This window comes from Myxine glutinosa, chromosome 13 (genome assembly GCF_964187855.1).
Source record: "Myxine glutinosa chromosome 13, kmMyxGlut1.1, whole genome shotgun sequence".
Classification (NCBI taxonomy): Eukaryota; Metazoa; Chordata; class Myxini; order Myxiniformes; family Myxinidae; genus Myxine; species Myxine glutinosa.
In genome coordinates, this window is record NC_136273.1 from 777,471 (window position 1) to 792,159 (window position 14,689).

At 45.9% G+C, this 14,689-nt stretch overlaps 1 protein-coding gene across 1 annotated transcript in view; it reads right to left on the reverse strand.

Moving 5' to 3' along the window:
* LOC137439183 (uncharacterized) overlaps positions 1-14,689 on the reverse strand; it is a 320,724-nt gene that overhangs the window by 197,911 nt on the left and 108,124 nt on the right. The window lies entirely within an intron of this gene.

Below are 14,689 nucleotides of genomic sequence, written 5' to 3' on the forward strand. Positions count from 1 at the left end.
GTAGCTGATTGTGAACATAGAGGATGGTCTGTAAACTACTTTCCAATATAAATAGGTAGTGGAGGATTTTACAATACATCTTTCAGCAAATGCCTTGCCCATTTAGGCATTCCAAAAGGAAAGAGGAAGATTATTATGGACACTGTATCCAAAACCACCCTTAGAGCAAGCTATGGTCATCTGGCTATGCAAAAGCTCAAAGGCCTTCAGACAAATAGAATTACTGCCCACACCAGAAATATGCTCTGAGGGAAGAGGGACGGTTGAGCGCTCATAAAACCGGTTTAACCCACCAAAGTCTGGTCTGAAGTCCAGAAACCTCAGAGTATAGTTTCGAGTACAGTATCGTTTCAGATTATTGTTCCAGACAGAGATTCTGAAACAAGGTGAAGATTTGTTCCTAAACTTATCTTCATTATTTCAGGAGTGCTCATCCGAAAAGGGGTGATTGGTGAAAATTGGTGAAAATGTGTGATTGGAAGGCACTGAAGATGACTGCGCTGGTCTTTCACCAATGAATTACCCCCTGTCATTGTAATGTGTTTTAGAACTGAAGGCTAACGCAAATAATGCCTTTGATCCAATTCATTTGCTCGGATTGGGAATTGGAAGCAACACCAAAAACATCAAAATACTGAGCATGCAGGTTTGATATTGCAGTCATATTGGAATCCAAGACAGCATATGTGACTGGTCAGCTTCAGTAATATAGTCAGGTTGACTGTTTTTTTTTTTACTCCCGATCATCATATGGAAAGAAACTGGGAAACTGGGATATACTGTATGCCGTAAATTGGCGTTTTTATGTTATTTTGACATATTGACCTTATTTGACCTCCAATTGACCTCAAGGCCAAAATCCAGTGCAAACAGGGCTGAAATAACTTCCTATATGTATGCAGATACTTTCAACTGTTTTCCAGCTTCTACTAAAAAAGTTTAGCAAAAACGGTTTTGAAGCATCATGTGGCGTTGTGCCTCCAGACGAAAACGACTGATTGGGCACGGTGACCAGCGCCCTACAACAAGACCGTGTAATGTGTCTCATCGGCTGTGTTTGCTCATTAATCAAAGATCAGGCACATGGCACCAGATTAGAGCGATGCATCGGCTGACTCGATGGTTCCATTAGCATGATATCGTGGGCATAAAAACGAGATGCAGCTTGGGACCATTGAACCAGCCGGCCATTGCTGCTGCTGTTGACCCAGCCCAACAGGATTTTGTACCAGGACACTGGGACAACCCATGACTATAAAAAAATATATACATTAGATAGAGCTCTAATCTTTTGTGAAGCTGATCAACAAATTCCAACATCTGCAAAACAAAACAAAAAACCCTGCCCTGTGTACCTACCTTTGCAAAAGAAAACTTTGTTTGGGGTAAAGTTTTCTTCTTTAAGGGGGGAAGGTGTTATGGTCTGACTTTTCTTTTGTTTCTGATGCTGCTTCTTCTTCTTCCCCCCCCCCCCCCCAACTGCCTCCCCTCCCCCAGGTTGGACCAACTGGTTCAGCCCATGGGTATAAAGCCTACGATTGGCTGTGGGGCTGAGGAGAGAACCAGGAAGTTGATGCAGAGGAGGAGAGAGTGGCCATTTAGAGGATGGCTCATTGCTGAGTGTCTTTTGCTTGTTGTAGAGTTTCAAGCTGCAGTATCTCTCCCTGAAGGTGGTGCTGGATCAAATTCTTGCTGCGGCATCTCTACCTGAAGGTTGTGTTTGATCAAACTTGCTACCGTATCTCTAACTTGCGGACTAGATTAGGGCCTGCATTGGGGCTTACTGTGGGGCCTGCCTTGGGACCTATGGTTGGGCCTGCATTGGGACCAACTGTGGGGCCTGCATTTGGGCCTACTGTGAGGTCTGGATTATGGCCTACTGGGGGTGGGGGTGGGGGGGGGGGGGGAAGGCTTGAATGCTATATTTGCTCGAACTCTTGCTGCGGCTACTCCAGTTCGGATCCCCGATCTTGCCTTGAGCTTGATACTGGAGGATACAGTGCCGCCCCCCTACTCATCGTCTGAGTCTCTCCTCTTCTGACATCTTCCAGACCATCCGATGGCAGGTCCTCCACTGGGACTGGCCGGATTCCAAGTGGTTCCATCAGGTCGCCCCAGCTCTTTACACGAGCAGCACTCTTCAGCTTCCTGGTTGCCTACTCCTTCACCCTTGTGCTGGCCTAATCAAGTTTTTTCTTTTCTTCATCCTTCTTTGTTTCCTCTTTCATTATGTATATTTCTATATTTCCAATTGTTATAACCCATAAATAAAGCCGGTTTGCCAGCATGCTTGGCTTGGTGTGCTGCAGGCCGTAACAAATTGGGGGATCGTCCGAGATCTGAATTACAGCAATACCCCGGCCTACGTCATTAATTGGTTCCATAAGCCGTGACGTAACTCGGTTTTTGACGTAAACCGGGCGTAATGCCTTAAAATGAAGAGAAACACCGTAAAACTAGAGTAAATAACTGGAGGAGGCTGCGGCTTCACCCTGAATCTTTGCCTTTCCCCGTCGGGAGTCCCTCCGTTGTTTTCTATCGGTCGGGTCTTCTCCTCGAACAGGGTGACCGGCACGGACGTGTCGACCGTGAGCTGGCTTGTGTGCCGAGTGGCTCTGCGGCCCGCTTCACCACGGCATGCTTTACCCAACGTGTCCGAGCAGTTTCACCGGTGGTCGTGTCGTGTCGTCTGTGACGAACGAACGAGCTCAGGGTTCCGTGAACCCAGCCGCCCCGGGGATCGACGCTCGCCTCCTAGTCGTAGGCGTGCCCAGTCTTTCCTCGAGTGGCCGAAGTTGCTTGCTTCTTTTTTTGTTAGACGATGTGATATACGCAGAAACGACGACGTACAGGCAGGCATTTGCAAATCCATGCACATGTGCACATGAACACGTCGATCGGTTCGTCGACGCCGGATGCCGGTGAGGTGCCCGACGAGGCACCCCGGCTCGAGGCATGACACGGTCACAGTTGTCCGAGCCGGCATCGTCGTCATGTTTCGCCGTTGCCACGTTGCGTTGGTTTGTTTTACACAGTAAAGGAATAATCACAAAATAACAGCGAAAGGCAAAGCAAGCACGCGACCACAGCACAGGACAAAATGCATATGGCGTCGCCTTTGTTTTGAATGAGAACCAGCAGCTACGCGTACGTATACGTACATTTTTTATATTTTAATGTGCTTTTTATTGTACTTTTAATTGTTTTTTTAGCTTATTTTATTGTTAATTTTTATGTACTATTTTATTTATTTAAAAAAAATTTTTCACGTCCTATTATGATGTCGGAGTGACGTAAAGTCGCACATAATGACGTTTGCTGAACTGAAAATTACTCCAGAAGAGTGGCGTAAAGTCGGATTTGACGTAGGTCAAAATGGCGTAAAACGGGGTATTGCTGTATATGATACCTGTCTTGGATTTTCATTATGGGTTTTTCTCATTGGTAAGATAATTTGGTGTTTGTTTACGGTGCTGTTGCTACTATATTTACTGCTGTTGTGCACCATAGCTGAGGAGCTGGATTTTGATATGAAGGAATTCGTGGGGGAAAAGGAGCTATCAGTACAATATGTAGAACTGTTACGTAAGGTAGAGTTACGAGCTGGAGCTGATCATATTGCGGTTAGTGTGACATCCAGTATGAGAAAGTCGGAGATTGTTTCTGTTATTGTCAGTCACCTGGGTTTAGAACCATGGGTAAAGTTGAGGAGTGGAGCCTTGGAATTACCCAGGATAAAATCAGAAGAAAGACAGCTCAGACGAAAGTTAGAACACAAAGAAAAGCAAAGAGAGTTAGAAAGAGAAAAAGAAGAAAGGGAAAGAGAAAAAGAAAGAAAGGAAAGAAAGGAAAGAAAAAAAGAAGAAAAGCAAAGAGAGTTCGAGTTAAGAAAATTAGAAATTCAGATGGGACAGACCAGACCTGTTTCCGTCAATTCGGGTGGGGGTCCAAATGATCGCCCCCACCCACACACCACCACCACCCCCCACCCACCTCCGTTCCTTTTAAGTGGCTCGGAACATTAGGCATGCTGCTAAGTTTAACGATGAGGAATTGGAAATGTTATTTCTGTCTTTTGAAAAGATAGTCAAACGTCTTCAGTGGCCAGTACAATACTGGACCCTGCTACTACAAAGTGCATTCGTAGGGAGGCCCAGGAAGTGCATTCCTCGCTGTCGGAGGATCAGTCTGAAAATTATGAGGCTGTAAAAGGGGCTGTGTTGTCAGCCTATGAGCAAGTTCCGGAAGCTTACAGGCAGAAGATCCGAATCTTAAAAAGACAGGCGGAGCAGACATTATAGTCAGGTTCAGTATGTCCAGATTTAAAGTTTCGTTGGATTTTTTGGGGGATTTGGAAAACTATATATTTTTGGAAACTATATTGTATAGTCAGTCAGAAAACCAATATTGCTATTTGCACAGACTCCTGTATGGCGGCCATCTTGGATTGTCAAAATTGCCGCCGTAGAACTAATTTTTCTCAATATCTCAGCTTCTAAATAACATAGAGCTTTGATTCTAACGGCTAAACATACATTTTCAAGGGCCCCGAATCCAATGGTAACAAGTTCGATAAGCTAGACAGGACCATAGAGCTCCTATGTGGCGGCCATCTTGGATTTTTCAAACTGGCCGCCGTAAAATTGATGTTTCTCAATATCTCAGCTTCTAAACAACATAAAGCTTTGATTCTAACGGCTAAACATACATTTTCAAGGGCCCCAAATCCAATGGTAACAAGTTCGATAAGCTAGACATGACCATAGAGCTCCTATGTGGCGGTCATCTTGGATTTTTCAAACTGGCCGCCGTAAAATTGATGTTTCTCAGGATCTCATCTTCTAAATAGAGCTTCTAAATTCATCTCTAACAATGCCAATGCTAGACAGAGATTCTTCATGGTTACACCAGAATTATCACGCCTGTCAAAAGACTTCAAGATTTTGAGTGCAATGTGTGAAAACATTTTGCTACCTCGGAGACATGCTGAATGGAGAAGGTGGATCAGACTCGGCAACGGTTGCTCGAGTGAGATGTGCATGGAAGAAGTTTCGGGAACTGAGTGGCGTGCTGATGAGGAGGAGAGTGTCGCTGAAGCTGAAGGGAAAGGTGTATGCTGCATGTGTGAGAAGTGTTATGATTTATGGGAGCGAGACATGGGTAATGAACGTAGAGCAGCAACGAAGGCTGGAAAGGGTGGAAATGCGAATGGTTCGATGGATGTGCGGAGTATCGTTGAGAGAGAGGACAAATGATGAATTGCGAAAGATGATGGGAATATTGCCTGTGATTGATGCTGTGAAGAGGAACAGGTTGAGATGGTTTGGTCATGTATTGAGGAAGGATGAAAGTGACTGGTTGAGAAGAGTGATGGAAGTTAATGTAGAAGGAAGTAGAGGCCGGGGAAGACCGAGAAAGACTTGGCTAAAGATGGTGGAAGAAGAAATGCGGGCAAGGGGGTTAACAAGGAGAGATGCAGAAAATAGGGCAAAATGGAGAAGATTGTCATGGGGACCGCAAGGCTAACCCCCGCTCTAGCAGGGAAAATTGCCTTAAAATGCATGTTGTTGTTGTTGTTGTTGTTGTTGTCAAAAGACTTCAAGAGTCAGTTTGGCCTGGAAGGTGACAAGATCACAGAACATCATGACCTTGGTCCAAGTGCAGTCAAGAGGGAGCATGAAGCAATCAACAAGATCGAGGCTGCGATACTGAGTCACGGGAATCCATTTGACACTGAAGGTGACAAGCTGCACAATGTGATAACGAATGCTTACATCCCAGACGAGTATGTACCACAGATCTTGAACATTGATGTCACTGGTCAGAAGTTGTATGAAGACTACGTGTCGGAGCGTATCAATGGAGATGTTAGCCTCTGGGCACCAGTCAAGTAGGAGAACAACAAGATGTTCACGTCTGGGAACAAGAGAACCACAGTGAAACTCAGAGACAGGACTGTGGATCTGAAGGAGACGAAGGAACTGTACGGAAGGCTCATGGTCCTTGCCAAGTCAAACAGAGACGTCAACCAGAAATATGCCATCGGAAATTACGAGTTCACTCTGACACCAAGAGCACTGTTCGCTCCAGATGGGACAATTCTTCCATGCACTGACAAGTCGAAGTTAATTCATCTCCTCGACAAGTTAGCAAGAGCAGAAATTCACCCCGAAGATCAGCAGCAGACACCAGCTGCAAGTGTTCTACAAGAAGATCCAATGGACACAAGAACTATGGCATCCACATCTAGTAAACCTACAAGTCGGAAGATTGCACTGGTGGATGGGATGGTACTTGTGCATAAGCTGACAAAGAAACCAGCCACTGTAGTGAAAGTCAACGATCTGGGTGAATGCTTCAATGACAGACTCATGTCTCTAACAAAAGATTGTGATGAGATCATACTGGTCTTTGACACGTACAAAAACGATTCTCTGAAGAGTGCTACCAGGGCTAAAAGAAGGCAAGGAAAGGATGCAGTACAGTATCAAGTCAGAGATGACACCAACATCAAACACATCCCAATGAGCAGATTCCTTTCTCATGACAAAACAAAGGCTGATCTGACTGACTATCTGGCAGCGAAAACTCTAGAATACAACAGTCACTCATCCAAGTTGATCATCACGTCTGCTTCAGGGCGTACTAGGAGCAACAGTGACCTGCTCTTCGAGGACAACAACCATGAAGAAGCTGACACCCTGTTGATCCACCAGGCCGTGCTGGCATCCCAGCGAAACCCACATGATGCGCAGTTGGTGTTCTTCTCTCCCGACACAGATGTCCTGGTACTAGTCATAGCAAACTATGACCTACTGCTGAGGAATACATCCATTTCCATGGCCTCTGGAATACTTCAAATAGAGCCACTGTGGACAGCTCTAGGGGTCGAAAGAGCAAAGGCGTTGCCAGCCTTTCATGCTTTCACAGGGGCAGACAACACTGGGAGGACGGGAGGTTCTCTCGAATAGGCAAAGCAACCTGGCTGCATGTCTACCTCAAAGCAAGTGAAGATGTCATAGACACCGTGCGAATGCTTTCAGATGCAACTGAAGTGACGGAGGACATGTTGTCCACACTAGCTAACTTTGTATGCGCTGCTTACTCTCCAAATGGCATCCACATCGACAGCATCCCCGAACTACGATGGTATCTCTTTTGCAAACACATGGCAGAAAGTGACAGGCTTCCTCCTACTCTTGGAGCTCTCAAGCAGCACATCCTTAGAGTCCATATCCAAGCCAGAGTGTGGGGTCAGGCAAGCATTGCTCAACAGGATCCTCAGCTGAATCCCCTGCAAAACGGCTTTTACAAAGACACGGATGGACAAGTGAAACCAACCACAACTGAGGAGCCTCCAGCCCCCAAGGCCATCATTCAAATGGTTAGATGTCAGTGCAAAACAGACTGTTCTTCATCTAGATGTTCCTGCAGAACAAACAACTTGGCTTGTACAGACCTTTGTCAGTGTGACATCCAGTGCCAAAATGATGAGGACTCTCAAGATGTGATGAACGAAAGCGATGATGAGGATGATGATGACTTTACTCAATGATGAATCAAAGCTCTGTGCTCTTTAGAAGGTGGGTTACATCAGTTTTACGGCGGCAGTTTGAAAAATCCAAGATGGCCGCCACATAGGAGCTTTATGGTCATGTCTAGCTTATCGAACTTGTTACCATTGGATTCGGGGCCCTTGAAAATGTATGTTTAGCCATTAGAATCAAAGCTTTATGTTGTTTAGAAGCTGAGATATTGAGAAACATCAAGTTTACGGCGGCCAGTTTGAAAAATCCAAGATGGCCGCCACATAGGAGCTCTATGGTCATGTCTAGCTTATCGAAATTGTTACCATTGGATTCGGGGCCCTTGAAAATGTATGTTTAGCTGTTAGAATCAAAGCTTTATGTTGTTCAGAAGCTGAGATATTGAGAAAAATCAAGTTTACGGTGGCCAGTTTGAAAAATCCAAGATGGCCGCCACATAGGAGCTCTATGGTCATGTCTCGCTTATCGAACTTGTTACCATTGGATTCGGGGCCCTTGAAAATGTATGTTTAGCCGTTAGAATCAAAGCTTTATGTTGTTTAAGCCTAAATCACATAGGCGGATTTGTCGGCGACTACTGGCGACTGGAAAAATCGCCACCACCCGCCGACAATCGTAATGAAACCGTAATGGACGGTCTTCTGTAGTCGTGGTTATCCTCCCCAGGTCGGCTGCAGTCGGCAAGAGTCGCAAAGGGGCCAAATATGTTTTTAAATGTTTAGTCAAAACTCAGTCGTCCTCAAAAAAGATCCGCCATGCTGTCGTGATGGAACCGCCATGCTGTCGTCGGTATCCGTAATAAGACCGTAAAGCGGCCGCAACCCCAGTCGCTCATAGTCTTCCGCAATCGCCCCACCAGCTAGCACGGCAGAGATGCGAATGCCATACGGCCTTCCTGCGGCATCTTTCCGACTACGGGCCGACACTGTTGCGGCTGCATATCGACTACAGAAGAACTGCCACGTCTCCCCTGCGGCTATGGGAGACTGACGACGACAGCAGTAGGACTAGTGGCGGCCGAGTTACGGCCATTGGCGACAGAGATACGACTGCCTGGCGACTGCATTACGACATACCACGATTCCATGGCAAGACAGGATGGTGTGAGGGTCTCCGTGGAGTGAGGTCCTGTGGTGCCGACAAGGATATGGCTTTATTGTTTGGACTTGGGACTTTTGGGAACTATATTTTTGGGACTTTGGTCCTTTGGAAACTTTATTTATGGGACTTGGGACCAGTGGAAATAATTTGTTGGACTTTATTTCCATTCTCTATCCCTGCAGAAAAGTTTGATTATTACATTACAATGATACATCTTTATTAACTTTCTTATTGTACATCAAACATCTTTATGCTTCATGTCATACATCATTGAAATGAATAAAGTGAAATGTAAAATAGAGAGATAAAGATTTAAAAAGTTGTGTGAATCGTCTCCAATCGCCAGCGGTCTTATTGCAGTCTTGCGGACGTCGGAGTAAACCGCCACCCGGCCCCAATGCAGTCGCCGCGATCCGCCATCGGTCGTAATCTAGCCGCCAGACTGTCGCCACGCTGCCGCCATGCATCCGCAATGCAGTCGTCGTCGATCTTCAACAGTCGCCATCCCACTCGGGGCGTCATCGCAATGCAGGCGCAATGTGGCCGCCTGCAGTCGCCATACTGCCGCCTGACCATATTTGACCGCCCGAAATCGCCAGTAGTCGCCGAAAAATCTTGATCGCCGGCAGTCGCCAAAATATCCGCCTATGTGTGACTTCGGCTTTAGAAGCTGAGATATTGAGAAACATCAAGTTTATGGCGGCCAGTTTGAAAAATCCAAGATGGCCGCCACATAGGAGCTCTATGGTCATGTCTAGCTTATCGAACTTGTTACCATTGGATTCGGGGCCCTTGAAAATGTATGTTTAGCCGTTAGAATCAAAGCTCTATGTTTTTTAGAAGCTGAGATATTGAGAAAAATTAGTTCTACGGCGGCAATTTTGAAAATCCAAGATGGCCGCCATACAGGAGTCTGTGCAAATAGCAACATTGGTTTTCTGACTGACTATACAATATAGTTTCCAAAAATATATAGTTTTCCAAATCCGCCAAAAATTCCAACGAAATTACATAGTGAACCTGACTATTAGTTGAATTTGCGAGGGAGAACGGAATGAGTTTTGATTGGTGGTATCGTTCTCTGCAAGTGGATAGGAACTATGGTCATCTAAGGGAGGTTATCTTGATGGAAGAGTTTAAGAACAGTATCCCCTTGGACATTAGGACACACCTTACTGATCATAAGGTTGGTGAGTTGAAAAGAGCTGCAGTTAGTGCAGATGATTATGAACTTACCCATAAGAGAAGCGTTGGTGTTCCTCGTTATGGTATGACATGGTATAACAAGAAGGTGGTTCGTGAGGACCAGTCAGAGGAGGAGTGGAAAGACCATAGCGGTCCATCAGTGCGGCCGTTTCTGGGTAGACAGTTTGGGTGGTCGAATAAGGCATCTCGCAGGGGAACAGCCCTAACGTGCTATTACTGTAACCAGAGGGGACATCTGAAGTCGAACTGTTGGAAATCGCAAAGGGAGGAGAAGCAGGGAGACTCCGCTAGACCTATCACATTGGTTAAAACCAAAGTGGACAGCCCCAATGATCATGCTCTGTCAGTTAAGGCGGAGGATACTGCTGACCTTACGAGCCCTGTACTAAACCGTTATAAAACCTTTGTGTCAAAGGGCCAAGTGTCTTGGGACAGGGAAGCTAAGTCCGGAGTTATTCTGAAGGATACTGGGGCAGCCTAGTCGTTGATGTTGTTAAATATTTTACCTTTGACTTTGAGTAGTTCAGTGAAAGCAAGTGCATTAATCCAGGGCATAGTAGGTAGTTATGTCCCGGTCCCCTTACATAGGGTGAACTTGAAGTCTGATTTGGTCACAGGACTAGTGATGGTAGGGATAGTCCCCACTCTCCCCATAGAGGGTGTTAGTTTCCGATTGGGAAACGATTTGGCTGGGGATAGGGTTTGTGTGTCCCCAGTGGTTTCAATACATCCTATAGTTCAGGAAGAAACTGAGGATTTGCAAGAGGACTTCCCCAATATTTCCCCTGCTTGGGTAGTGATGAGATCCCAAACACAGAAAGGGAAGCAGACCGTCATAGAGTTGGAAAAGGTATATGGTTGGAAGAGACATTTTTCAATGATTTAACTAGTGGAGAAAGGGAATGGGATTTCTTGCGTGCCCGTGTTGAACCATTCTTCACTAGTTAAGGGCCAGCAAGCAGATCATGTACCAAGAGACCTAAGACAAAAGGCTGTGTCTGAATTGGAATCTAAGGAGTTCACGGGATGTTACTATGTGACATCTGATGTGTTAATGAGAAAGTGGAGACCCCCTTGTGCTCCAGCAAGTGACGATTGGTCTGTGGTACACCAGGTAGTGGTACCGCCCAGTTATCGTCCTGAAATTCTACGGATGGCCCATTAAATTCCTATGGCCGGACAGGTGTGGATCACCCTCGTCCGGGATAGAATTCCCTAACATTCCCAAAATTCCCAAATTTGGAATTTTCTAACATTCCCAAATTTTTCCAAAAATTGAATTTTTTTGGTGTGAAGGTGCTAACTGATAGTCACCATGGTGTTTGACGCAGAAAAGTTTGCGGCGTCCCCTAATGAGGCACAGTTCCAGGTGTTAAAAAGATCGGAACTCATGATATTGGCCAAATATTTTAACTTGGAGGTCCGAGTTAGTATGAAGAAAGCAGAGATGCAGACATTGGTGGTGGAGTCTCTAGTGGGACAAGGAACATGGGAAGAGGTAGCCTTGGATTGGTTACCCAAGGAAAAAGGAAATGTGGAGCTCCGGAAAATGGAGATGCAACTGTAGAGCCAGGAAAGGTTAAAAGAGTTGGAATGGAAAGCCGAGGAAAGAAGAGCAGAGGAAAGAGAAGAGGAAGAAGGAGAGGAAGAAGAGAGGCGGAGCAAGTGAGGTCGGAGAAGGAGCCGAGCTGCTTTGAGGTCTGGAGCAAATGCTGGCGAACGGGGGTCACTAGCGAACTTTGGGGTTTCCTGGGAAAGGGATTCCTGCGACAGAGTTGTTATCGCTGTGACAGTTAAACCTGCGTGACAGGTTTTGCGGTTGATTCCGAAGAGAATCATTGGAGTGCTGTTACGTCTCGAGAACGGGCCGTTGGCCATTTTGCCTCGCGACCGATTTCGCATCGCTCTAGGCCCTTCATCTCGCTTCAATTTTCACCGCATCCAGATGTTAACCTGGTGTGTGTGTGTAACGTGGATTTCAAGTGGGAATTTGCGGTTCGCCGTGTGGGGAGCCGTTGAACATCCATACCCGAAGGTGTGATTTCCCAGTCGCCCCTTTAGGGTACCTTTGCCCATATTTGGCAGTGTGACTGTCAACCGAGCGGGATTCTGGTCTCAATACAACATCGTTCTGACGATCCCTGGAGCGTGGATCGACTTTGGTTTGAAGCTGGGACAGAGACATTGGGAATGTTATTTTTCGCTCACTTGGAGCACAGTGAGTTATATTGTATGGAACTGATGGTGCCATCATAGGAATGATATATTGGTTGTACAATTGATTAATATTGTTATTGTACTGTTATTCTTGTGTGACCTTAATACAATACTTGTTTGTTGGTAACAATTGGTGTGGTTTCACCATTGATCTTTGACACACAGAATAACACATCTTTCTGCCGTGACTCCTCTAGGGGCTCGGAGGTATACCATGACCGGGGTTTGGGGAAGAGCACGTAACGGAAATTGGAGTTGGAAACCGACATAGACCGACATAGAGTTGGAAAAGGTATATGGTTGGGAGAGACATTTTTCAATGATTTAACTAGTGGAGAAAGGGAATGGGGTTTCTTGTGTGCCCGTGTTGAATCATTCTTCACTAGTTAAGGGCCAGCAAGCAGATCATGTACCAAGAGACCTAAGACAAAAGGCTGTGTCTGAATTGGAAGCGATGGAGTTCTCGGGATGTTACTAAGTGACATCTGATGTGTTAATGAGAAAGTGGAGACCCCCTTGTGCTCCAGCAAGTGACGATTGGTCTGTGGTACACCAGGTAGTGGTACCACCCAGTTATCGTCCTGAAATTCTACGGATGGCCCATGAAATTCCTATGGCCGGACAGGTGGGAATCAGGAAAACTCAGGCTAGGATCATGGCACATTTTTATTGGCCGAAGTTGCATCAGGACATAGTGGCACACTGAAAGACCTGCCATACCTGCCAAATGATAGGGACACCACAGCCATCGATTAAACCAGCTCCCCTTATCCCCATGCCCGTTTTTGAGGAGCCTTTCAGTAGAGTGTGATGTGCATGCGAATTAACCCTGAGGCCTGTAAATGTCACAACGAGATGTGGCTGTTTGGTTACTGCACTGTTTTATGCTGTGTTGAGACTAACCTGCCTTTGTAAAAGTGTGTACCTGCATTTGTAAAACTGTGTACCTGCCTTTGTAAAAGAAAACTTTGTTTGGGGTAAAGTTTTCTTCATTAAGGGGGGAAGGTGTTACGGTCTGACTTTTCTTTTGTTTCTGATGCTGCTTATTCTTCTTTCCCCCCTCCCCTCAACCCCCCACTGCCTCCCCTCCCCCAGGTTGGACCAAGTGGTTCAGCCCATGGGTATAAAGCCTATCATTGGCTATGGGGCCGGGGAGAGAACCAGGAAGTTGATGCAGAGGAGTAGAGAGAGGCCATTTTGAATAGGGTTCATTGCTGAGTGTCTTTTGCTTGTTGTAGCGTTTCAAGCTGCAGTATCTCTCCCTGAAGGTGGTGCTGGATCAAACTCTTACTGCGGGATCTCTACCTGAAGGTGGTGTTTGATCGAACTTGCTGCCATATCTCTACCTTGGGGCCTGCATTGGGGCCTATGGTTGGGCCTAAATTGTGGCCTTCTGTGAGGTCTGGATTGTGGCCTACTGTGAGGTCTGGATCGTGGCCTGCTGGGGGGAGGGCGGGAGGACTGCATTGAATGCTATATTTGCTCGAACTCTTGCTGCAGCTCCTCCAGTTCGAACCCCCGATCTTGCCTTAAGCTTGATAATGGAGAATGCGGTGCCGCCCACCTACTCATCGTCTGGGTCTCTCCTCTTCTGACATCTTCTGGACCATCGGACTGCAAGTCCTCCACTGGGACTGTCCGGATTCCAAGTGGTTCCATCAAGTCCTTTACTCTTTATCAAGTCAAGCCCTTTACACGAGCAGCACCCTCCAGCTTCCTGGTTGCCTACTCCTTCGCCCTCGTGCAGGCCGAATCAGGTTTTCCCTCTTCTTCTTCCTTCTTCGTTTCCTCTTTCTTTATTTATATGACTATATTTCCGATTGTTATAACCATAAATAAAGCCGGTTTGCTCATATGATTGGATTGGTGTGCTGCAGGCCATAACAACTTGTAGAAAGTTTTTGCATCGAAAAGTAAAGCATAAGCAAATATCATGTGATTTGATGACATCTGTGCATCTTTTTAATGTAGTGTGAACTACAGTGTCAAACTCACAAAACAGGAGGCAAAAACAGAACGATAGGATATTCATACACACATTCACATAGATAGCAGGCTTAAGTCCATAACTGGTGATTATCCGAAATGCCTATTTGGCATTCACACCTTTGCCCGTGAGCCTGTCTCAGGTTCAAATGAAGTAACTTTTATAGATTTGTCTGTTATGTACAAGTTTACATTGATCTCTCCCAACGTCCTCGTCCTGTATGTGATACATTGACAAACTTCACTTCAAGGACGACTTTGGGTCAAAACCTGTCCCTGGCTGACCCAACCAGAAGATTGGAATACTGTCCATGGGTATGTATATCTGAACCTTCGAGAATTGAAAACAGTTTGGGCCAATATCCACCAAATTTTCACGTGTCCGGGTTACTGTGAGTCAGGTCATGGACACTAAAGAAATCCCACCTCTCACCCCTTCCCCACAAGGATGGGCAGATAACATGTGATTTTCGCCTGTACACATTGAATAGTGAAAGTAGTTGAACCACTGACCTCTGCAGGAAGAAGGGGGCACTGACACCATATTTCACTCCTGAAGGAGCAGGTATTATGAGTAAAAAACTGTAAATGTAATAAAATAAAGAACAAAGAAAATGGTTGCGTTCTTGACA